Source organism: Myotis lucifugus, unplaced genomic scaffold, assembly GCF_000147115.1.
Source record: "Myotis lucifugus unplaced genomic scaffold, Myoluc2.0 scaffold_68, whole genome shotgun sequence".
NCBI lineage: Eukaryota > Metazoa > Chordata > Mammalia > Chiroptera > Vespertilionidae > Myotis > Myotis lucifugus.
In genome coordinates, this window is record NW_005871116.1 from 1,943,272 (window position 1) to 1,970,562 (window position 27,291).

The 27,291-nt window shown below is 43.1% G+C and overlaps 1 pseudogene; it reads left to right on the forward strand.

Moving 5' to 3' along the window:
- Positions 1 to 7,026: 7,026 nt before the first annotated feature.
- On the forward strand, positions 7,027 to 7,691 carry LOC102429592 (annotated as a pseudogene).
- Positions 7,692 to 27,291: the final 19,600 nt, after the last annotated feature.

A 27,291-nucleotide genomic window follows, 5' to 3' on the forward strand; every position in this document is an offset into this window, starting at 1 on the left:
CATGACTTTTTTCCAATGCTCGACTGTCCAATCCTTGTGTTCCTGTGCGAATTGGAGACGTTTTATCTTGGTAACTGCAGACAGCAAAGATGTTCAAAAAGGCCTTCGGCTTCCATATCCCATACGACGCAGTGTACGGCTAATTGGCCTACAAACGTCAGGTGGTCATAATAATCTGGCCACTCAGTGTATGTCATTTTTAACTAATGAAACTGCAAATTTATGTTAAACTCTAGTAAGTTTGTTTTTCACAGTAGTATGATTGAACAATTCTGAAGCTACTTTCTGTATGTTGTAGGCATGGGCAAATGAGTAATTATCCTATTAGTAAAAGCCTATGTGGTCGTCACACTCTCACACCATGATGCCACAATGAGTGATCACCAGCAGGCTGCGTGCACAGCGGGCGCACACGGGTGGGCGGGGGCTTGACACTGCGTGCACGGTGCAGAGGCAGGGCCCGCGGCTCCACACAGCAAGGCCTGGGGGTCCTGCAGCTCCGTGCAGTGCGGAGGCGGGACCCGCTTTGGGGCAATCAATCAAGGAGCCCCAGATGGGTGGGCGGGGCCTACCCCTTTGGGGAGATCGATCGCAGGGCTCCCGCGCTGTGAGAGGGCACAGGCCAGGCTGGGGGACCCCCCAAACCCGAGTGCATGAATTTCATGCACCAGGCCTCTAGTGTATTATAGAGGAGGCACTAGAATGTATCCTGTGGTGTTGGATTGAACTGGATATATCTGTATAATTCTTAGAGATAGAGAGAGCTTTGTTGTTTCTTTTAAGAGCTACAAATTTTATTTTTATTTTTTATTTTATTTTATTTTTTAATCTTTATTGTTGACAATATTACATAAATCCCCTTTTTCCCCCATTTTCCTCCTCCCGCCCACCCCTGCCCCCCACCCCAGGCCCTCACCACCCCATCATCTGTGTCCAGGGGTTATGCAAATATGCATACAAGTTCATTGGTTGATCTCTTCCCACCCACCCTCCCCAAGCCTTCCTCTGAGGCTCAACAGAGAGAGAGCTTGTATATATACATGTGTGTGTGCATGTGTGTATGAGTGTGAGTTAGCGCTAACAACAAGCACACTTGGTTCTTAGATCTTGGTTTATCAATACCTTTATTTACTAAAAGGCCAGGGTTGCTTAGAGAAAAGGCCGATTCCAGGCTTGGAGCAATAAGATTACAAGAGGATTTTGTAATATACCTTGTGATGAAAATTAAGGAAATGCTTAAAGAAAAAGAGATCATATCAAAAGAACAAAGACCAGTTTGAAGGAATTTCCATTCGTCGATATTTAAGGCAAGTGATAAAAATCAACTGATGTTAAATATAATGGGTAAAAATTTGATTTACATAATCTCCAAGTAATTCTCACAAAACGTGTCTCCCCCTTTCAGGGGAGAGAGCTGGTGAACACACCTGCCAGCAGATCTAAGTCAACATCACTAATATTGGGACAAACTGTACCCTGGGCCTGCAGTGTGATGCACTGAGAGGGACATATCACTTCACCCCTGCCAACAGGGCACGGCCTGGAATTAATCACACCCCACGGAGGGGCAGTCTACAGAACAACTGCCTGTTCTCTTAAGAAATGTCAAGGTTAAGTGACACAAGAAAAACCGAGGAGCTCTTTCAGGTCGCAGGGACCAAAGGGGCCGGACAAGTACTGGTCCCTGTGAGGGCGGGACTGGCCCTGCACATCACTGCGGTGAGAGAGGAGATCTGGATATGAACTACGGTTAGTCCTAGTGTCACCGGAACGTTAAGTTTTCTGAACTTCATATCCTTATTTTCAGATAACCCCCATGAAATGATTTAGTAGAAAAGCGGCTGTGTTGTCTTGAACTCATGCTCAAATGGTCCAGAAAAAAAGAAAAACTGTTTATACATAAGCACATTGGTCTGAGCGAGAGAAGGGAAAATGCTAAAGTAAATGGACCAAGGCAGTGCCCCCGGCGGTCCGGGTCTGTCCCTGCTTCCAGGTTCGGACGGAACCGACCAGGGGCCCCGTCCTCCAGCCCCGACCACGCCTGCGTCTCGTCCCGTCTCCACCTGCAGGGCCACCTGGGAGAGCGGCCTCACGCGGGTTTCCTGCCTCCACGCCTATTGCCGACAACCACGAGCTCCCACGTGGGTCAGAGTCACCCCGCCGGGCCCGCCCCTGCGCCCCACACCCACCTCTCTCGGGGCTGCCATTGCCCCCCATGACCTGGCTCTGCAGGGCGGCCGCTTCCTCCGTCGGAGGAGGAGGAGCTGGAAGGTTCTGGGCGAAGGTTCTGCTCCTGGAGACGCCAAGCAGCGCGTGGCCTGTTCCCTCCAGGACGCGCGGAGCCTCACTGGTGAGTGGGCGACTGGTGAGTGGGCGACGCTCGGCCCCGGCCTGGGAGGGAGCCTGGGAGGGAGCCCGGCCCGGGCCTCCTGGAGCTGCCGCCCTGGTTCCCCGCCGACCCTCAGGGCCGTGACTTCCGGGAGAACCACTTCCGGGGCAGGAGGTGACCCTCACCCAGAAGAGGGGCCACACCTGCCTCCCTCCGCAGGCGCCCGGCTGGGCTGGGCGAGCGTCTCCTCCAAAGGCGCCCCCCAAGCGGACCAGGCGCCTTCGGGGCCCAGAGGCCTGTGCGGGGCCCTCTGCGTCCCCTGGTGTCTGGCTCTTACCCGGGCTTCTCCCTGAAACTCCCCCCATTCTTCTCGCCACCCCAGCCCGCTCCCGTGCATCGGGCCAAATGCAACAATAAAGCGTTTTGCAGAAAAACAAAAACAAAAAATAAATACATAAAATAAAGTAAGTGGACCCAATATGAAAACTGGTGAAGGAATATGGAAGCTTCTTATAAAATTCTTGAAACGTTTCTATAAGTTTGAAATTGTATAAAAGTAAAAACTGAACACGAATGATTAAAATTATAAAATCTTTTAAATATGTATTAAGTGACCAACAAATCAGTGTCACTTTACTGGAGAACTTGTAAATTATTTTATCAAAAATTATTTTCAGCCGAAACCGGTTTGGCTCAGTGGATAGAGCGTCGGCCTGCGGACTGAAAGGTCCCAGGTTCGATTCCGGTCAAGGGCATGTACCTGGGTTGCAGGCACATCCCCAGTGGGAATGTGCAGGAGGCAGCTGATCGATGTTTCTCTCCCATCGATGTTTCTAACAATCTATCTCTCTCCCTTCCTCTCTGTAAAAAATCAATAAAATATATTTAAAAAAAAAATTATTTTCAAAAATAAAATTCTTCTTAAGAAGTTAAAATGATAAATCTGAATATTTTATGACAAAACTTTTAAATCTTTATATTAGTTATCTGAACATTAAAATAAAAGTGAAAATAAGGATATGAAGTTCAGAAAACTTAACGTTCCTGTTAAGTTTCATGGCACATATTCAATTATTGAATAATTTTTATCTTTGTTTATAATACCACTAGGGGCCTGGTGCACAAAATTCATGCACTGGGGGGGGGAGTGGGGTGTCCCTCAGCCCAGCCTGCACCCGCCTGTGCCCTCTCAGTCCAGGAGCCCTCAAGGGATGTGCGACTGATGGCTTAGGCCCACTCAGACCTAAGCCAGCAGTCAGACATTCTTAGTGCTGCCATGGAGGTGGGAGAGGCTCCCACCACCACCGTTGCGCTTGTCAACCATGAGCCCGGCTTCTGGCTGAGCAGCACTTCCCCTGTGGGAGTGCACTGACCACCAGGGGGGCAGCTCCTGCATTAAGCGTCTGCCCCCTGGTGGTCAGTGTGCATCATAGTGACTGGTTGTTCCACCATTCGGTCTATTTTCATATTAGCCTTTTATTATATAGGATGTCACTGGTGTTTTTGTGAAGAATTTTTAAAATGTGAAATTATTATTTTTAATTTTCTCATAAAATTGCCCAAAATGTCTTCATTGTTGAATTATATGATTAATAAATTTGAAATTCATGACAGCTTCAATTGACCCTCTTTCTTTTGACCATAATATTTTTATTCAAGAAATCACTTTCTCTCTAGAGGTGATGGAGGCTCTGAGCAAATTCTGCTACACAGAGCCTACCCCAAATTTTAATTTTTAAATTGAGATCTGGAAATTTTTCAACCCAAATACTTTTACAGGCATTTTTCTTTTACCCCAGAGTACTTTTTTCAACAAATATTTTTACGAGGTAAAATTTATTTTAAAAGGTGTCCTTTATAATTCTTCTGTTTCATTAAATTTAGATTATGCAATATCACAGGCCTTCTCAATTTCAATCCATTCCAAAATGGAATATAAACGCATCAAATTAAAAATAAAATCTTTAGGGGAAAAAGGAGACATATGTAAAACTTTAGACAATAAAAAAAATAAAAATCTTTATCCAAAGTTTTTTTTCCACGTGTTGAGCTGTTTCACCATTTGAGTTCTCATTAATTTTGTTCACTTCTTCTCTTGCTTTTATATGGATAACTATCATTTAGCCAAAAATATTTATTTATTATTTTTTTAATTGTTGAAAGTATTACAGATGTCTCCCATTTTCTCTCCCTTTACCCCCCTCTACCAACCCCTACCCACCTCCACCCCCAGGTCTTCACCACCCTATTGTTCATGTCCATGGGCTATGTGCCATAAACTTTAAAAGCTAAAGAATTTGGTTGTTTCCTTTGTTGAATAATTTGACTGAATATTTCCAACTAACCTTTAACAAAATGCAATAAAAATGTAGAGGATTTATTTCCCATGGTTGGTGTTTAAGTTGATTTTCCATATAATTCTTCAAAAAGCTCAAACATTTATAAGATTTAATTGACGATGCAGACTAAGAGAAAGTACATGCTGTCATGCTAGAGTTTTTGTTTGTTTTTTAACATCAGCTTCATCACACATACACACACAAAATTATAATGCAGTTATTCTGTGTACATACAAAAATATTTGCAATATTAAACCACCATCAGTTTCTATTTCAATTGATAAAAATACAGAAATTTGTTTGGATGCAATTAGGAGTTGTATGTGCAACAAAATTAATTTTAAGTCTATATAGGGTGTCCCCAAAAATTGTACATTCACTTTTTTTCTGATATTTCAATTGATGTATTTTTTTCTTTTCAGATTTAAACTACTGGAAATGATAATTATTCAAAGTGTGTATACATTTTTGGAGACACCCCATATAATTCTGCTCCAGTTATAACTAGAACATAGTTTTTACCATGTTTCCAGGCTCTGTCAAAATTTATATTCATAATAACATCACAGCAACAAATAATTTCATCGACAATGTTGAATTTTAACTGAATTTATCACAGTATTACAATGATGTCAGATGTTTCGCCGTCAACAGATGAACTTCTGAAAGCTTTACTTTGGCTTCATGAATTGTCAGATGGAAAAAGAATTGAATCATTAACTGGAATTAACTTGACTGATTTCTTATTTGAAGTATCTGATGACCTTGACATAAAACTGGAATTATTTAACTCTTTGCAAAATTATTCTATTGCTAATGAAGGCAACACTATAATATTGCTTGGGACATACGCAAGAAATCTTGAAATGGAAAACGACTGAAATTAATTTAGAAGAACAGACACTCGATCTGAATGAAAAGTCACACTTCAAAGAGTGAAGTGTAAATGGTACCTTTCCACGGCTGCACATGTTTCCTTTGGCCACAATCCTCTGAAAATAATGTTTAACTTTGAAGTAGATGCTGTTGCTTCTTCGGCAGATGTGTGTCTCTGCTTTTTATATGTTTAGTGATATCACTAAAACCCGGGATGTCAACAAACATTTGTGCAAGTTTTGTATTTGTTATCAACTTTCTTGAGAAAGGAACATTCGGGACCTTATTTTTCAGTAAATATGCTCTTTCAAGTCTTTGGCTTTACTTTGTTGCTGTAGCTTTGCTTTTGAGCTTGTTAATGCTAAAAGTACTTGTTGCACAATTTTTAAGTAGCATTACCATTACTTTTTTCTGCATATTGATCTGTCTCAGGCCTGATCAGCCTTCAAATCCAACACCTAACCTATAATTTCCTATGTTCACTAATGAACAGCCTCATGGCTTTGTGACTCTCTCTGACCATGGTACATGCCTGGGCACCACTGGCTGGTTGACCAAGTGGCCAGCAGAGGCAGCCACTTGTCAAAGACCAAAAGGAGTTAGCTCAAGTAGGACGCATTTCCTTTTGACAGCTAGCCCTCGGCATGCTATTCTTGAAAACGAGGGGTTAATAATACATTGCACCTGGAAACATCTGGGAAAGAGATATCCGTTATCATTAGTCCTCTTTTAGATGTAACCACATGTCAACGTAAAAACTGTCCACCGTGCATGTCTTACAATATGACCATGGCAGATGCTAAAAGCACAAGGTAAAGGGTTACTACACTTGTTAGCTATGCTGCATAACAAATGTTCCTCATCTATAAAATGGGGGAAATAACAGATCTATGCATGAAGGTGTTTGTAAGAAATAAAAGAGTTAATACGTATAAACATGCCTGGATCAAGGGAACTGTTTTACCAGAATTAGATATAATTATTATGATTATTACTGCTTTCCAGGAAAAACAAAAACAACACTATGATCTCTTCAACAATTCCTCATTGTTGAAATAGTTAGAAACCAACGTATTTCCAGACCCTTCACTGTCATGAGTGCTCTCCTAGTGTTCTATCGGCCAGTTCCTGCCCCTTTACGGTAGGATTTCTGCAGATAATACTCCCATTGCTGCAACCGCGGGAATTAGCTTTGATGGGGAGCCATGTTACATATTTGTTGGCTCACATTAAACTTAAATCTAAAAAAAAGGAAAGAAGTAAACCTAAGTGTATTTCACATAAACCCTTACTGAGCCATAGTTCCTCCATTTCAAACACAAACAGCTGGTTTTATGAAGGTACACTCAGAATTTTCCATCTATCTCTATTTTATTTAATCTTGTTAGTTTTAGTCCATAGCTCTATTTCTGTTTAGATCTTTTTGATCATCCAATTATTAGCTTTGGATTCTTTGTCATCAAGAACATAGGTTTCGGTCGCCACTGGTCCCCGCTCTGGCTCCGCAGCGCACCGCTCGCCCGCCCGCTTCTCGGACCATGGCCAACCCGGAGCGCACCTTCATCGCCATCAAGCCGGACGGCGTGCAGCGCGGCCTGGTGGGCGACATCATCAAGCGCTTCGAGCAGAAGGGGTTCCGCCTCGTGGCCATGAAGTTCCTGCGGGCCTCTGAGGACCTCCTGAAGCAGCACTACATTGACCTGAAAGACCGCCCCTTCTACCCGGGGCTGGTGAAGTACATGAACTCGGGGCCTGTGGTGGCCATGGTCTGGGAGGGGCTGAATGTGGTGAAGACAGGGAGAATGATGCTTGGGGAGGCCAATCCAGCAGATTCTAAGCCAGGCACCATTCGTGGAGACTTTTGCATTCAAGTTGGCAGGAACATCATTCATGGCAGTGATTCAGTAAAAAGTGCTGAGAGAGAAATTAGCCTGTGGTTTAAGCCTGAAGAACTGGTCGACTACAAGTCTTGTGCTTTTGACTGGATCTATGAATAAGAGGTAGACAAAGCATCAGTCCCCTTGGCTCCACTTGATGTGTCCCAGGACACAGATCTTCATTCCATTGACCTGGAAGCAAAAGGATCCATCTTTTCTAAAGCATATTTACCAATAAAGCCTTTGGAAACAGGAAAAAAAAAAAAAAAAGAAGAACATAGGTTTCAATTCAAATAGTTGTAGACTTAAATACCAGCTCTACCTTTTTATTAACTATACTAGAGGCCCGATGCACGAAATTCGTGCAAGGGACTCGGCCCCGGCCACCGTGGCGGCCACCTCGGCCCTCGCAGCCCCAGCTTCTTCTGGAAGGTTGTCCAGGAGGACATCTGGAAGGATGTCTGGTCTAATTAGTATATTACGCTTTTATTATTATAGATGGACTTGAGCAATTTCAACCTATGTCTCAGTTTTCTCATCTGTCAAATGAGAATAATAATATTTTTGCATCACAGGATTCTTGGGATGACTAAGTGCCAAAAAATCTGGTATATCTCTCAATAGCTTATTATGGAAATAAAATATTGCTATAAATATATTTATTATATTACAACATTAAATATTCTATCATTTATTATAGTAATTAATAAAATATTATTATGGAACACTGTGCACCAGGATAAGGATGATCCCTATGATATCCTAATGGAGACCTTCTTCCAGGTGGGCATATGACTGTTTAACTACTGTGAATTGACCTTTCAACCAATTTCAAAACCCAACCAGTAAGAAATAAGATTATTACGAGAGTCAACACAAATTTGGGTTGGTTTCTTATGCTCAGATCTTTCACGTGTGATGTGTTATTTTTCGTGCCTTATTCACATTTTATTCTTCCACTCTGTGTGTGTGTCCAAATCAGTGTATCCACCTCAAAAAGTAAGTTCCTGGGCAGAAAACGTGTCTTCAGTCCCACACCGTAAGTGCGCATAGGATGGGTGTTGGGGAAGCATTTGATGGGATGATCTTCCCGACAACAGTTACACGTATTGAATACCATCTGAGAGCCAGACGCTTCATCACAATGACAGTGGGCACGTCCTCGTTCTTGCCATGTGCCAGGCCACCTTCTCGGTGTTTCGCCTGAGTCAACCCATCTGATCCTGTAACAGTCCTACCGCTGACACTGCTATTCCCCCATTTTACAAACGAGGAAACTAAATTCCAGGAAGGTTCGGTTTTGTCCAAGGGGCAGAGCCGGGTCACAAGCCAGAGAACGTGGCTCCAGAGTCCATGATTTCAGCATCTAGCCATGCTGCCCCTCTGCGGGCTCGAGCCTCGCAGCGCCTCCCCCAGGGGTCTCGCCAGGCGCCTCTGCTGCCCTGGGGCAGAGAGAAAGCTGCTGTGGGGACAGCAGGCATGTAAACACATCCCAAAACAACACATCACAGCGGCTGCAGGTACCATCCCATTCAGAAAACGCCACCTATTCTCCTCCACGCACAAGCAGGCGCTCCCTGCACAGGAGATGCCAGCCACTGCCCTGCTGGGTGGCAGACCCCGTCCCGCCTGGGGCCCTGGGAGAGAGAGTGCCCTAGACCAGCCTGCGTGTTCCCTCGCTCTGAGCCCCCTTCTCTCTTCTAGGTGGTTTTCAAAGCACCTACACCAAAGAGTCCCCTCTCTGTGTCTGGGTGGCAGGAGGGAGGGGTGCTGGGAGGGTCAGCTTGATCTTGTACATGAGGCCTGAATGCTGACCAAAGCCCAGCACTTCTCGGGGCACTCTCCTCCCACTCTCCTCCGGCCCAGACCCAGCTGTCCCGGTCACCATCGTCCTGGCACCCCCCGCCTGGTTTCTCTTTCCCTTGCCCTACTTTATTTTTCCAAGCCCTTTCAACACAGCTTTTCCCTTGGGAATATAGCAAGGAGGGACAGAGGTGGAGTGATGGCAGCCCCTGGTCACATTCTCGCCGGGACTTGGTGGCCTGCACTCCAGGAGCGGTCACCCCCATCCCTAGACCCCACACTGCCTGAGCGCCCACCCCCCACCCCCAGCCAGTACTTGGGCGGGGTTGGACCCAGTGTGGTCAGCTGACACTGTCCCCCTTCCCCTTTGCTCCATTTCCCTTCCTCGGAGAGCTTTCGCCACGGCCACCGCAGCTCCAGGCCCTGTTCCAGCAGCTGCTGCAGGACCGTGCCCTCCTGCCAACGGGCCACAGCTCCCTGGCGAGTGCCAGAACCTTCCGTAAAAAGCCTCCTGGAGAAGTCTGTTCCTTATGATCCCAGCTCATATCCTCCTCCTTCCAGATCCACAGTAATGCTCTGGCAGAGCCCAAACCTCCCTACTCAGGACTGCACCCGTACTCCCTCCAGGAGAAATACAATGCACACCCTCAGGGGGAGTAACCTGAGGCTAAAGGACTAGTGGCTGGAGGGAGGGAGAAGAGACCATCTTCTTCAGTGTCTGAGAGCTACTCCAGCTCTTCCTGCATGATCCCCCGGCAAGTGTGACTTGGCTGTTTACTGAAGCTCACAGCTATGAACCTGGCCCCTCCGACTCCAAACCCAGTGTTCTTTCCGCCCAGCCAGAAAGAACACTTTCCGAGATCTCTCAGGAATAAGAACTCCTCCTCACTCTCCCACACACATTGTGGAAACACTCCCACCTCCTACAGCCCCAGTTACTATCATAGCTGCCTTTCTTCATGACTGTCTGGGAGGGTGAGGCCAATGTCTTGCTCCTCTTTATAGACAACTCCCCCTCTCCCATCTTGGAGGTTCTCAACAGTATGTGCTTTAAGGATATATATTAAGACAGACAGGAGAGCGCTCATTAGTATTCAGGACCAGGCTCATACATAAAGGGGACCCGCTGCTAATATGACCCACCCACCCAGCACCATTGAAAACGGAACAGCTATCCCCTTCTGTCATTGCATGGGGTTCAGTAACAGCCTCTATTACAGCACTTGTCACAATATGGCAATCCAACTTTTTGTCCTATTTCCCTACTGGCCTGTGACTTCATCAAGGACAGGAGGCCATGAAAAATATTAACATTAGCTAATAGCTAATGAGTGCTAAGCATATGCCAGGCACAAACTAAGAAAGACATAGATTATACAGATAGATATAGATACATAGATATATAGACATTTATATATAATTTTATGTATGTGTATTATATACAGAAATATATAATCTTATTTAGTCCTGACAGAAATCTTATGGAGGTACTATTTTTATTATCTCCATTTTATAGATGAAGATACTGAGATTTACAGGGGTTAACTAACTTGCCCAAGTAAAAGCAGAGCCGGAAATTCTAGAAAAAAATGTTTTTATTATAATGTCAGGTTTTTTAAATCAGATGCACAATTTTATGTATTATATTATTCCAACTAGCTATTTTATTAAAAGGAAATACCATCCAGGGTCATTGTCCGTGGCTAGTGGAAGTATGCATAGCTTTTGTTTTCTAAGGATGCTCAATATTTTTCAAGTGTTCTATACTGAATACATATTTCTATTGTTTATTTTGTTTATTTACTTAAAGACACAATAAAAGCTTTTGTACAAGTATTGCTCCTAGGACAATGGCAGATGCATCGCCAGAATTTTTTTAAAAAGAGAAAATACCTCAGATAAACCACATAGGAAAGTGAGAGAGGCTGAGCCATTCTGGCTGCCTGCACCCTAGTCTCGCCTCCTCCAAACTTCCTTCCCAAAATCTAGTTCAGGTCCTGCCTTCACCAGTAAGAACTACCCCAACTCGGGGACCTGGAATAAAAAAATAAACAGGAAAACTACACAAATAATGAATAGTGTCATAAGTGGTAAATATGAAGATAAACATAAAAGACATTTCCTTCTTGATATTTAGAGTTTTTAAATGATAGCTGACTTTTGAAACAAACCAAAAACAAAAAAAGGACTCTGAGGTTTATACCATATGGAGTAAAATCCATCATAATAATAAAATAAAGAAAGGAAGGGGGAAAGGAAGTATCTTGCTATGAAGTTTTAAAATGGGAAGTAGTATCAAATCGACTTCCTACCTAACCTTCTTACCCTTATACTTTCTTATTCCATCAAATCCTAATGAACCCAGCCTTTGTCCTCATCATGAGTCCTAGTCCCTATGCTTCAACTCTACTAGCATTGCTCCCTTGCCTTCCAGCTCAGCAGGGCCCCAGGCCACAACATAGAACCATAGATACGACAGTGCTAAGGGTTGGACATTATCCATTGCAAAGCCTCCCTCTATAGATAAAGAAAGAGTTCAGGCTTCCACTACTTTCCCTGAAATGATGCTCTTTCCATGGTCCTTTGCCTCCATGGCCAACGCTCTGTTTGCCTTGCCAAGCCCGGTGCTGTGCAAACATCTCCATGCAATTTCTCCATCTCTTTATGTTCATTGCTGCAGTGAATTGCTTAAGAAATTAATTAATAACATCAAGAACTCATTGATATTTTCTGCATCTAACCGCAGCCAAGATTTCAAACACTGCTTTGCATTCCTTTTGTTCATCTCTATTTAATTTCTTACTGGAATTCATAACTTCGGTCTCAGGTGCTTACCTTTTCGTTTTCCTGTATCTTCACATACCCTCTGTCCTCCTGTGGTGAGCATCTGTAAAGTTTTGTGTTCTGGCATTGGAACCATCCATACACCTTTTTCGTTGGGGATTTTCCCACTGTGGAAGGCAGACTTCTAAAATCGCCTCTGAGATTCCTGGCCGCTGCTGCACACACACCTTCTCCCAGTTATTCAGACACTCACACTTGAACTCCCAGTTATTCAAACACCGATTTCAGATATAATTAAATTCCTAAGTCAACTGACTTTAAATAGGGAGATTATCCAGTTGAGCCTGACCTACTCATGGTAACCCTTTAAATCTCGGTCTAGAGATCAGGGACAGAGAAAGTCCGAGACATTTAAATCGCTAAGAGAGCTAATCAATGAGAAAGTCTCTATCGCTGGCTTTGAAGATGGAGGGGCCACATAGCGAGGTATGCAGGCAGTCTCTAGTCTGAGTGGTGACGAGCTGAGAGCCAGCAAGGAGGCGAAGCCCTCAGTATTATCACCACAAGGGACTGGATGTTTCCACAACCACGTGAGTTTGGAAGAGGACCCCAAGCTCTAGGTGAGAGATCGGTCTGACCAACACCTTGATCGGAGTCTTGTAAAACGCTAAGCAGAGAACCCAAGGCTTCTGACCTGCGGGACTCTGAGTGCTGCTTTAAGCCATTAAATTTGTAGTGGTTGGTTATGCAGCAGAAAAAAGCTATCCCACGGTTTACCTTTGGGTACGAGCAGAAAACAGTCCCCTGCAGGAATATGACTTTTTCCTAAGCGTTAACAATATCGTGGTTTTAAAAACGACAGGTCAGGCCCGAGTCACTCCCAGAGTATGGTGGCTTACACATGCCCACAAATTCCTGAACATTCCGCCCACCCTGGAATACAGGCGGACCGCAGTGACTCACTTCTAACAAACTGAATGCAGTAGAAATGCCATGTGTGACTCCGCAGTAAACAGCAGTACAGCTTCTCCTTGGCTTCCCCTCGGATGCCTGTTCTTGGAACCCAGGCACGGGGCTGTGAAGAAGACCAGGCCACAGGTGAGGTCACATACCGGTGTCCTGGCCAACAGTCCCAGCTGAAGTCTCAATTGATAGTCACCGGCAAGTACCAGACACGTGAGTTTTTGAGATGATTCCAATTCTAAGCCTTTGTCTGGCCATAACTGAATGAGAGCACCTGACTGATAATCACCTCATTTAGCTCAGACAACCCATGAGCCAAGAGCAATAATAATAATAATAAATGACTGTGTGGGTCTGTTTTATGCCACAAAGTTTGAGACGGTTTGTCATGCAGCAATAGATGGATTTATAGTCTACTGGAGAAGAGCAGCCATTAAGCAATCATCCAAAAACATAAATTCAATCATAAGGGTACCATGCAAATCTCTCCGCCCCTGGGTCACAAGACACTCCCCCATCCTGGCTCTTCTCCTTCCTTTGCCCAGCTTCCCTGTCTTTTTTTAATGGTGTCCCTGTCCTGACAAAAACCAAGATTGCTGAATTTGAGTCATTCTTGACCCATTTCCTTCATATCCAAACTCAATCAATGATCACATCTTGTGGATTCTATTCCCAAAGGTGCCTCCCCTCTGGCTGTGTCTTACTGACCCCACCACCACCGAGGCCCAGTTCAAGCCCTCAAAATCTCATCCCCGGTTTAGCAAAATGACTTCCCCGATTGGTCATTCACCTCCTTACCAATTCAGCGCTGTCTTTTCCTCCCCTGCTTCAAAACAAAACAAAACAAAACAAAAAAACTGTGCTATCTTGTCAGTGGCTGAAACATACCGTCCAGGTATCTCAGGCCCTTCCTGGCCGCTGCTGACCCAGGCTCTGGCTTCCTTCCTACACGGTTCTGCTATTGCTGCTGCACTCGGAGAATCTGGACTCTCTGATGCCTCAGAGCTCTCTGTCCCTCTACTGCAAGTGCCTTTTTCCTACCCCATGTGTCCAGGAGTCCACCTCCTATGAACTGCCACGGCTCCTCTGGCAGTGGTCACACTAGACCTATGGCTAAGAAATAATGATAGCTGCTGCCGAGTTGGTTTGTGGCCCACCATTTCATACAACACATGTTAGGAGTTTCAGCTGAGCTCATGGCCAGCTAGACCACCCTTCTCATACATCATATGAGTAAGTTCTGGAAGAAGGAATATAACCAGAAACGGTATGTGCCCTCTGGTTATACCCTTAAAGGAACAAGCATGCCCTCCCCTGGCCTTTTGCCTTTCTTGCTAGCGGGGACATGGTAAGGGCTGGAGCACTATCTTGGTTTTAGAGATGGAGCTACATGTTGAAAATGAACGAGAGTCTGACCTTTTACCTCTGGACAGGGAAAATGAGCTTCTATTATGCTTGGGCGACTGGATGTGGGGGTCTCTTTGCTCCAGCAGCTTCGTCCAGACCCTATCTAACATCATAGCTAATCTTTCTATTGATAGTTTGTTATGTGGAAGACATTGTAGTCACATCATTTGATCCTTATAGTATTATGAGGAAGAGACTATGAGAGATGAGAAAACTGAAGCTCACAAAGGCTCTGCAATTTGCCCGCGGCTACACAGCTAGTAGGTAGTGAAGTTCGAACTCAAATGTCATCACTTGATTTTAGAAACTGTACTTTTAATCACGACTTGTCCCTTTGCTTTGATCCACAGCCATAAGGCATAGACAGACCTCACTGAGATTTGCTAAGTGTCCACATAAACACTTAAAAAAAATGCATTGTATGTAGTGGATACTCAATATACGTTTGTTGAACGAATGATTGATGGGGTTTAGGGAAACAGTCTTTCTGAAAGTCCCTCACTATCATAATACGATACAGTTGTTTCTGGCCAGTTAGCAGTCCTGCATCCCGGTTTTATACAGAACACTCTCCGAAGGGCTTATTACCAGACAGTTTTCTCTCTGACCATATATCGCAGCACCTTTAGTCCGCGTCTGTAGCCATTCTATACACAACCCACAGAGTGCCTCCGGGAGTATAGCGGGCAGTTGGGGGAAGCGGCCAGCCTGCTGCAGTCACCTGCATTTATTTACACAGCTGCTCTTCCCCGTGTCCAAGCAGAAGACTCTGGCCCAGAAATTAGAGATGGAAATAAAATTAGGGGCCTTTTTGAAGACTGCTGTGCAGTATCCTGCATCCTGGGCTCTCAGCGGGCATGTGGGGTCCAGGGACTTTCAAAGTCTTCCTTTGTGCTGTGTGAAGGGTCCTGGTACAAGTGAGTAATGCTGAGAGCTCGGGGCTGTGGGAGAGGTTATTCTAAAGCACTCATGTCCTGCTGGGAGGGCTGAATGCGTTCCCTTCTTCAGGGCTCTTATCTGGAGCCCTTCGATAGAAAAGGAATAGAACAGAACGCTTGAACTGTTCTGGGGTTGCCGTCAGCCCTCTCCTGGGAAAACTTGTAGCAATAAACACAAATCAAGAGGAAACTGAAGAATGGTTTTTTTTAAAGGGTCTTCAAACAGCCAGGCTTTATTTTTTCAAGTGGGGGGACTAAAAGCCGAAATCAGAGCCAACTTTCCTTCTAATTAGGTTCTACAGACCTCCCAAAATACAGCCCAGATGCTGGGATGAGCACGAACGAGCTCTTCCGTGGAGTGTGCTTGAACTCGGTCGCCCTCAAGATAGAGAATGACTTTTAAAACTAAAAATGAAAACATAAAAACCATCACACAGAGACAGAGAGAGACCATAAAAACTTGTTGTAATCTCATGACTTGCATTAGTGCTTTGGGGAGGTTATGCAATAAAGCTGAATTCCTTTTCATCAGTACACTCAAAGATTAATTCACTCTTCCCTTTTGATTGCAATAATGATGTACATTGAAGATTATTCTTTCTTTTCTATGAGCACCTACTGTATTAAAAGTCAGCACTGAACGACATAAACTGATGAACAAAAATAGATCCAGAAACACAGAAGCATCGAACAGACTGTCAAACCTCAGAGGGAAGGGGGGGCGGCTCAGGGGGAGATAAGAGATCAACCAAAAGACTTGTATCCATGCATATGAGCATGACCAATAACACAGACAATAGGGGGGTGGGGGCAGGTGGGGAGGGGTCAGTGGGGAAAAAATGAGACATATGCAAAGCTTTCAACAGTAAAGGATTTTTTAAAAGTCAGCATTATTTTGTTTCAGAACATGTTTGAGAATAATGCCCCTGCCCTGGAGTTCCCTGGAGCCCTGTGTCTCAGGGCTGAGGTGCGAGGGTTGGAGAGGTTAGATGGATCGACCACCTCGAGGAACATGTGGATTAGGAGGAGCTAGATGATATCCAAGAGGCATGTTTGACTGACTGGCGGTCAGTTTTCTGCAGCCAGATCTCATGGGCTAGAAGTAGAATGGATGTAGAGTAGACGATTGTCCCTGGCCTCAAGGTCAAAAACTCAGGAAGGATGCTGGGTCTTTCTCCTCACCAATTTTAGGGTCCACAGCAATACCATCACAGGCACGAAAAACACCCTGTGTAGAGGGAACCATGCATGGTGTCACTTTGAGGTTAATTCATTTGAGGTAAGAGAGTCGGGCAGAGCCGAGCTCTGTAATAGTTGCCAGGAAAGATGGATGATGCTGTCTTGAAATAAGCAGCATTGGAAAAAGTTGAACTCAATGTCAGAATTTTAACTGGAAGCAGTTGAAGTTTGGGCCGAAGATTATTTATCTGTGAGACTGTATTAAGGATTATTTGTAAATCATTTTAGTGTAGGGAAAACACCAGTGAAAAAATGCATCTTTATGAGCTTTTTCGTGTTTACATTGGGTGAGAGAATATACCAACATCATTAATGTCGGGGATTTGTTGAAGGCAAGATAGGCTTTGCATATGGAATGAACTGAGGTAGAAGATGAACGTTTCAGTGTCTCTTCTTAACATCTCTGTGTATTATGCCTCTCATCTTAAAAAGTGAGATAATAATTTAATCCTACCACCATCGAATCATCAGAAGGGAAAATCTGTTTCCTTTCCTATGAAGGGTAACTTTCAAGGGCTCTTTCCAACCCCTCACTCACTCCTCTTCAACAGCGAAATTCCCTAATACATCCGTTCTATAAAACAGTGTGGGGCTAAAAAATATATTAATACTTTTTCTCCCACTTTCTGAGTTCTTCTAGCTGGGCTAATCATCAAATTCACAAAGACAGATTAACAGGAGAAAATCAAGGTTTTCATACACGAGCCCTGGAATCCACATGGGCATGAAAATGCCAAAGGCAGTGAGGCAACTTTGGGTTCAGAAGGCATTTTGCACAAAGGAGGAAAGGCAAGGTGGGACAGGGTAATAGTTTTCAGAAGTGAAAATGGGTGATTCACAGGTGGTTGAGGAAGAAGGGACCATACATGGCAAGAAAATCCTTACTAGTCAACTCAGAAACCATGGGACGCAGGGGGTATCCAGCCAACAGGTGCCTGCCTGAAGCCCTCTATTTCAAATTAGGCTCAGGCAGCATCCTAAAGTCTCCTTCCTGGAGCAGAGTTCTCTGTCTGAATCTCTTGGGCAGGAATAAGGAGAGGGTCAAAGGTTCTTTCTGAATCTTGTTTCTTAATAAACAACTTAAAATCCGTATCCCAAAAAGGCAGCTTCAGGGTGGCAAAACTTTGGTTCTCTTCAATAGCAAAAGCAAACAAACAAAACCCTTAACAATTCAATAAACAGGCAAATGATATGAAATAGAAATAGCTCTTACAGGTAGGAAAAGATGCCCCATATAATTCATCAAGAGAAACATGAAAATAACTCTACAATTACTTTTTTTTTTTTTTGGCCTATCGCTATGGCAAAAATAAAACACCTACAGAGAACAATACGTGGAGGAACCAGTGCTATCAATATGTTATTGGCAGGCGTAAAGCGGATACATTCTCCACTGAGAAGAATTTGACCATATCAGTTATAAGTGTGTATACTCTTTGACCCAGAAATTCTTCTTCTAGAATTATATTCTACCAATATATTTACATATGTGCAAAATATATAAGGTATTGCGCTGTGTTATAATAACTGCAGCACTGTTTATAATAGCAGAAAATTGAAAACCATGCCATTGTGCTCAATTAATATTTGACCAAGGAGGCAAGAACATACAATGGATTCAAGACAGTCTCTTCAATAAATGGGGAAACTGGACAGATACACGCAAAAAAAAAAAAATGAAACTAGACCACCAACTTACACAATACACAAGAATAAACTCAAAATGGATAAAAGACTTAAATGTAAGTCATGAAAACAGAAAAATCCTAAAGGAATCCATAGGCAGCAAAATCTCAGACATCTCTCATAGCAATATGTTTACAGATACATCTCCTAGGGCAACGGAAACTAAGGAGAAAGTAAACAAGTGGGACTACTTCAAAATAAAAAGCTTCTGCACAACAAAAGAATCCATCCACAAAACAAAAAGGGAGCCCACTGTGTGGGAGAACATATTTGGCAATGATACATCTGATAAATGGTTAATATCCAAAATATATAAGGAATTCATACAACTTAAGAAAAGGAAGACAAACAATCCAATTTAAAAATGGGCAAAGGACCTAAATAGACACTTCTCCAAAGTGGACATACAGATGGCCAAGAGACATATGAAAAAATGCTTAAAAGGCCCAGCCGGTGTGGCTAAGTGGTTGAGGGTCAACCTATGAATCAGGAGGTCATGATTCCTGGTCAGGGCACATACCCAGGTTGCGGGCTTCATCCCCAGTGAGAGGCATGCAGGAAGCAGCTGATCAATAATTCTCTCTCATCATTGATGTTTCTATCTCTCTCTCCCTCTCTGAAATCAATAAAAAAATATGTATGTATATTTTTTATGGCCAAAAATACTGTATTTTTAACAAAAATATATATTTTTAAATGCTCAGAGTCACTGATCATATGAGAGATGCAAATTAAAATGACAATGAGGTATTACTCACACCAGTCAGAATGGCTACCATCAACAAATCAAATGACAAGTCTAGTGAGGATGCGGAGAAAAGGGAACCCTAGTGCACTGCTGGTGGGAATGCAAACTGTGCAGCCATTATGGGAAACAGTATGAAGTTTCCTCAAAAAATCAAATATGGAACTGCCATTTGACCCAGTGATCCCACTTCTAGGAATATATCCTAAGAAATCAGAAACACCAATCAGAAAGAATGTATGCACCCCTATGTTCATAGCAGCACAATTTACAATAGCTAAGATCTGGAAACACCTCAAGTGCTCATTAGCAGATGAGTGAATAAAAAAAGCTGTGGTACATTTACGCCATGGATTATTATGCAGCAGTAAAAAAGAAGGATCTCTTACCTTATGAGACAGCATGGAGGGACCTGAAGAGTATTATGCTAAGCAAAATAAGCCAGTCAGAGAAAGACAAGTATCCCATGATCTCACTCATATGTGGAATCTAATGAACATAATAAAATGATTAACAAAATAGAACCAGAGACATAGAAGCATGGAACAGACTGCAGAATCTCAGAAGGAAATCAGGGGAGGGTGGGTAGGAGGATGGGAGATCAACCAAAGAACTTGTATATCTGCATAACCCATGGACAGACAATAGGATGGAAAAGGACTGGGTGGGGGTGGGATGGGCTAGAAAGGGTCCATGGGAGAAAAAAAGGGACATATGTAATACTTTCAACAATAAAGATTTAATTTGAAAAATAAAACTAAAATCAATGAAAAAATATCCTCTCGTGAGGATTAATAAAGGATATTACATTACATTTAGATATTATGTATACTAGTAAAATGTAGATGTAAGTTTTATTGCATTACAATTGAGAAAAATGTTACCAAAACCATGAATTATTTTGTTTTACAAAAATAAATGTTTTATTGCATTAAAATTGAGAAAAAGTACTACTATAAAAAATAAAACTAAATATTCATTATTAGGGAACTAATTAAATAAAATATGATAAATCTTATTAAAATATAAGCTCTATGAGGAAAGGTATTTTTATTTGTTTTGTTCACTGCTATATCAGAGCTTAGAAAAGTGCTTCACACATGGTATTTCAATAAGTATTTGTGGACTATATCCATACAATAGAATTCTAAGTAGAAATAAAAGAGATGAAAGAACCTTTTAAATACAGATGTGAAATGATGTCCAAAATATATTAGGGAAAAATAGGACGGTGAAAAACAATGTGTATTATATACTATTGTGTGTGTGAACAGTACATATATTTGCTTATATATATAAATATTTCTATTTTTGAATAGTCAACCTTTTTTAAAAAATATATTTTTATTGATTTCAGAGAGGAAGGGAGAGGGAGAAAGAGAAAGAAACATCAATGATGAGAGAGAATCATTGATTGGCTGCCTCCTGCAGGACCCCTACTGGGGATCGAGCCTGCAACCCAGGCATGTGCCCTTGACCAGAATTGAACTCGGGACCCTTCAGTCCCCAGGCTGATGCTCTATCCACTGAGCCAAACTGACTAGGGCGAATAGTCAACCTTTTGTTTACCATATTTCAGCAGCTTTGCATCTTTAAATTTTGACCCATGTGAATGTATTCACTATTCAAAAGATAAGTATGTAAAATTTAAACTATTAAAAAATAAAATGTAGTTCACTATCTTGATTGTGGACATATATCAAAGCATCAAATTGTACTCTTTAAATATGAAGAATTTATTGTATATCAACTATACTTCAGTAAAGCTGCTTTAAAAATACGGTAAACGAGGAAAACACTGACTATTCAATAAACGGTGTTGGAATATTTGGCTACCATTTTAGGAGAACAAATTAAAATTAGATCCTTACATCACAGCAGACATGAAAACAATTCCAATTGGATTAAAGTGCTAAGTGAAAAATAAAATAAAACAAAACCCTATAAAAATGTTGGAAACGTCCAAACCTGTAAGAATTTTTATGAGTTTAATTGAGCCAAACTGATGACAATTGCCTGGAAGCAAAATCTCAAGGGGTTGAGAACATGCTCCAGAGAATGGCAGTTTTGCGCCTTATTTTATACATTACATTCAAAGGAGGAGGCTGAAGGGGGTTACAGGAAATTTCACTGGTGATAGATTATGGAGGCAGAAGAAAGCAAAGAGGGGAAATCTCTGGAATTGGATTTAAAAAAAACCACAAATAGATATATACTTCTTTTACATAGGTGGGGTTAGGATAGTTAACAGCCAACAATTAACCTGATAACAATAACAATGAGGGCCTCTGTGGGCTCCTACTCTGTTGGGAGATTGTGCCCTGAGGGGTCTGGGAAAGGAAATTACCCTGACATTTCAAAAAGGTATGTGGTCACAGATGCAAAATGACAGTAGACAGGCTCAAGTTACGGTAAAGAGTGACCTTTGTCAAGAAAGATGCCTGCCCAGGAGGTGACCACCTGCCATGACCCCCTCTTAGTTATGTTGCCAGTGGAAATGGGGTCTTTCCTTGGAGCCCCAAGAAAAGCACTTCTGGGGACCCACGCATGGGAGGATGAGGGGTGGGGGTAAGGTTTCTTGAAGCTGGAGCAAACACAAGGGACTGTCCCAGATGCCTGGCACCTGGGTCCCATCCACGGCCAGGTGGTTCAGTTCCAGCTGCTGCGGAAGCACTCCAGCCCTGTCTTCAGCAAGCCCAGAAGGGCCAGGGCCCAGAACTTCTGTGCCATCGGTTCAGTCCACGCCAAAGCTGAGTCGGGTTCAGTCTCCATTCCCATCGGGTTAGCTTACCGGTCCCCCCAGACTCTCGCTTGGAGCCTGCACTTGGGCCTGTGCTGCTGCTAGGCCCGCGTGGCTGCTATGGGGAGAGAACAAGTGAAAAAAAAAAAAACACAGGCGAATGAGCACAGTTACCAAGAGAGAGGCCTTTGTTAAGCTTTGATTATATTACCTCGGGCTTTCAAATTGGCCAATCTCTTTTCCAATCCTTCAGCGGGTTTGTGCTGGGCCCTCCCCCTAACTAATCCGGTCTCTTTCCCAGATTAGACTCCTCCCCTTTATGGTCTCCTGTTGGGGTCCCACTGAGCATTCCTCAAAGCAGAAAGAAAGCAAACCTCCCCCTGTGCCATCTTGGCTTCTACTGGTCAAGCGCCCAGCAGAGGAAACCCCTCCCCCATCTCCAGGGGAGTGAACTGGTTGTGCTCCAGGTAGATTGGAAAGCCAGTCCCTCCTTCCTACACGTGGGGGTGGGGGCAATGCTGCTCTCCCCTGGAGTTTGTGAAGCTGTAGCTTCCGACCTAATTAGGCTTGGCCAGCTGTGCTCCCCTCTTAGTTATGTTGCCAGTGGAAATGGGGTCTTTTATTAATGCCCACGCTAACAGAAAATTTTCATTTCAGACCATCCTATGTGGTTACTTTAGGTCCTAAACTTGTAAGGCCTCCCTGCAGGCCTCCCCTAAATTGGTCAGGTCTAGTATGTGGCCCTTGTGTTAGAGAATATAGTACTTTTATACCTTTAAACAGGGAAAGGTCTTTCCAATAAAGGGGATTAACACCCCTCCATCACCCTGTGTACGGAGGACGGACTGGCGTTCCAATCTACCCGGGGAACAACCAGTTCAGTTCACAGAGGCCATGGAGAAAAAAGTAACAGTATCAGGTTCCACCGTCTAAAATTTAAAACCTCAGATGAGAAAAGACACCATGAACAAAGGTAATGTCTTTGACCAAAGCCTCAAGATACTCAGCAGACTATCATCCCATCTTAATGGTGCTGAGAAGGGAAGCGTGTGGAAATAATTGGAGACAGCAGGGGCTCTCCACCTTCCTGCGCCATTGTTCCTTTAGACCAGCGGTTCTCAACCTGTGGGTCGCGACCCTTTGGGGGTCGAACGACCCTTTCACAGGGGTCGCCTAAGACCATCAGAAGACACATATATAATTTCATATTGTTTTTGTGATTAATCACTATGCTTTAATTATGTTCAATTTGTAACAATGAAATTGGGGGTCACCACAACATGAGGAACTGTATTAAAGGGTCGCGGCATTAGGAAGGTTGAGAACCACTGCTTTAGACAATTTAATGAGGTCTTTTCTCAGAATAAAATAAAACATATAAGTACATAAAATCAAACACACAGACATTTGAAGGACTTGTCATGTTTAAGATAATTTGACATATTAGGCAACACTTCTGCTTTTTCCTCCCTTACCTCACTGTCTCTTCCGATTCCTCCTTTTCTTCTCCATGTTTAGGCATTGGAGAGCTCCCAGGGCCAGTCCTTGATGATCTATTCTTAATTATCTATTCTCTGGCTACACTCACTGCAGTTAAGATGACATCCACCTCATTAACATTAAACTACAATCGTTTTAAACACTATCTAGATGCTGATTATTCTCAAACTAGACCTCTCCCTGAGTTCCTTCCTTACATCTGACAGCCTATTTCACAGCTTTACTTGATTATCTCAAGTTTTGATTTCCTGCCCTGACCACACCCCACACATATCTGTTCCAGGCCTTCCCCAAATCAGTAAATTACAACTATAGTCTTACAGTTTATCAGGCCAAAAAAAACCTTACTGTTCTTTTTGAGCCCCCCCCCCAAAAGCCTAAAAAAATTTGGCTATCTAATTTAGCAATTCCATTAGATATAATTCCAGTCTTTGTAATGATGTCATAGTACCCTTTGCAATAGTGTACTAGCATCTACTAGTATATATATAAAAGCCTAAGCGACCGTTAAGACCGAACAACTGGATTGAACAAGTAGACCAGTTGTTATGGCGTGCACTGACCACAGGGGGTAGATGCTCAACGCAGGAGTTTCCCCTGGTGGTCAGTGCACTCCCACCGCAACCTCCCACGGCCAGCCAACCTTCCCCAGTCCCTCCCTCTGGCCAGCAAACCTCCCTCGGTCCCTCCCCAAACCCCTCCCCTGGTTCACCAGCCAGGCCTAGGGACCCCACCTGTGCATGACTTTCACGCACTGGGCCTCTAGTGTATAATATTAAACAAAATAACCATGACTCTTTAAGTCAGGGGTCCTCAAACTTTTTAAACAGGGGGCCAGTTCACTGTCCCTCAGACGTTGGAGGGCCGGACTATAGTTTAAAAAAAAAACTATGAACAAATTCCTGTGCACACAGCGGCGGCAAAAACACCCGGCGGGCCGGATAAATGTTTTCGGCGGGCCGCATGTGGCCCACGGGCCATAGTTTGAGGACCCCTGCTTAAGTTTTAGTTATTCCATTCCATTTCCATTATGCATCTTCTGCCTTCATGCACTCTCACGCACTCACTTCCTCGGTGCTCCCACGCAGAGCTGTAACTTTTAATTCCATGTGTGTGAAAAGTCCCACATGTGCGATTCCAGCTTCCTCTCTATCTTGAAGGCCATTGCCACCTGGGCATCTCCACTTGGAGATCTGAGAGGATCCAAAACAGAAGTCTTCATTCACCAACTTCCTCCCTGAGTCTTTGGCTCTCCACCTCATTTCAATTTAACTCTATTTACCCAGTTGCTCAAGTCCAAAATCTTAATTTTATCTCTACCATTCTCTTTCTTTTATACCCTTTGCTCAACTTATTATCAATTCCTCACAATTGTCTTTCAAAATACTTCCCCAAATGGGGCCACTTCTCACATCTCTCTGGTTAGTCACCTTAAGCCCAACCACCATCATCTTTCACTGATGCTTTTCAGAAGCCTCTTAATGAATCTCTCACCCTCCTAAGCACTAAACTGCCCAGAATAGGCCTCACCTGCTAACTCCAATTTCCTGGAAGAATTTGAAAACAGAACCAGCAGTAAAAGTTCTGAGTCCTAGTGGATTTGGTAGAGAAAAGATGCAAGTATAAGTAGCCCTTAAGAAAAGGGAAACTCCATCCATGTGTCCAGGACATGAGGACTGAGCTCTGTCTTAAATATTGCATTCTAAAAACATGGAAGACGTCTAAAAAGGGATCCCAGCAGATTACCTAATAAAAGTCTTCATCTCTTCTGTGTCTGGTGAAAACTGCTTTTTCTCATCTTTTCTACCTGCCTCATACGTGTTAGCAATTGTTATCCCTCAGTGAATCTATTGCCCTGAAACAGGTTTTCCTCTGATGGAATAGAAGGATGCCAGGATTTTGACCAGAGGGTGGATTGGGGTGGGGGCAGGGAGGATAAGAGGCATTCTGTTCCAGCTGATGGAGATGCAGGAATGTGGAAGAATGTTGGCCACCAGGAAATTGCTCCCCTAATGTCTTTGTGACATTTGAGTATATTCCTTTTGGTTCATGAAGAGTGGGTAGTTCTTGGAAGATTTTAGGGGCGGAATTGGTTGTGGTTGGTGTTATTGCTTGTTAGGACAGATTCTAGAAAAAAGAATTTAGCATTCTACAAAACACATTAAAATACGGCTACCTTTGGTTTTGAAAGTCCCACCTCAAGATTTTTTTTCAACTGAAGAAATGCTGTTTCCAACTTCTCTGCTTGTCCAAAACATGGCCTGCTCTGTCTCTCCCGTCCTTTCTCTCACCTTTGCCACGTGTTACTAGCCAACCTGGAGTCCTTGATGGTCCCTCACACAGCTCTGCGTCTCTGCTCCGGCTGGTTCCTCCACCTGCAATGACTCTCCCTCGCTATTTTCAACTGTGGAAAAACTCCCTCGTTTTTAGAGTTCTTTTTGAAATGCTGCCTCTTCCATGAAACCCTGCCTTTTCGCCACAACTGAAATTAATCTTTCTCCTATCCGCCTAGAGAATTTTAGTTTTTAATCTCTCATCGGGTTTTGTTTTGTCACGTATTTCACATATGTTTTCCCTACGATGCTTAAAGATTGCAATTATTTGGCTCTTCTCTGTGTATTCCACCTCCCCCTAGACCTTCAAACATAGTGGGAATTTGTAGAATCCTGAGGTCAGTATCGTCATTGGGAGTGGGACTTCCAGCAAAGCAGATCTGTGTGGCACTCAAGTGCCTGAGCTTTCAATGCAAGGGGCCCGGGGTGGCTCCCAGTCCAACCACTTAACCAGCTTGTGACCTTGGCTGGTTGCTCAGAACCGCAATTCCTTCATTGGTAAACTGGGAATAATAAAACGTAGTAACAATAGGGTTGTTGTGACAAGTAAATGAAGCAAATGTAAAGCACTTGGCATAGTGCCTGGCACATAAAAAAGACTTAATAAATGGTAGCCGTTTTTATTATTATTGTTGCTATTACCGTTAGCATTGAATCTCTGTGCAGAAACAAAAATATTCTCACCACATATGACTCTATTTAAACAAATTGGGAGAGAATTAACTGGAGAGGGATTGTGCTAGCTCTGCTAATTCCAAGGATTCCCCTAGAACAGTGATGGCGAACCTATGACACGAGTGTCAGAGGTGACACGCGAACTCATTTTTTTGGTTGATTTTTCTTTGTTAAATGGCATTTAAATATATAAAATAAATATCAAAAATATAAATCTTTGTTTTATATCTTTGGTTGCAAATATCAAAAAATTTCTATATGTGACACGGCACCAGAGTTAAGTTAGGGTTTTTCAAAATGCTGACATGCCGAGCTCAAAAGGTTCATCATCACTGCCCTATAAAGAGCAAAGACCTCTATACTAGTAAAGAGCAGTCACTATAGAACAATGCTATTCCATAGAAATATGAGTTCCATGTAATTTAAAATGTTCTATTAGTCCCATTAAAAGAGGCAAAAGAGGCTTAGCCGGTTTGACTCAGTGGATATAGCATCAGCCTATGAACAGAAGGGTCCCGAGTTCAATTCCCGTCAAGGGCACATGCCCAGGTTGTGGGCTGGATCCCCTGTAGAGAGAGTGCAGGAGGCAGCCATTCAATGCTTCTCATCATTGGTGTTTCTCTCTCTCTCTTCCTCTCCCTTCCTCTCTGAAATCAATAAAAAATATATTTTAAAAACTAAATTTAAAAAAGGGGCAAGAAGAACAGACAAAATTGATTTTATTACATTTTAATAATATATTTTATTTAAATAATATCTAAAATTTTATCACTATAGCATGTAATCAATATAAATAATTATTAATGAGATGCTTTACTTTTTTTATTAACCCTTCAAAATCCTTTGTGTACTTTACACTTACAGCACATCTCAGTTTGCACTGGCCACATGCAGGAGCTCACTAGCGACAGATGGCTAGTGACTACCATGTTGGACAGCACAGCTTTACGGTACTAGATTTAAAAACATCTGTCTCATAACTGACTCAAAGCATTCGGGGCTTTCACTGAATATATTGGTGGTTATCGGAACATATGTGTCTCTGAAAATGATTGGG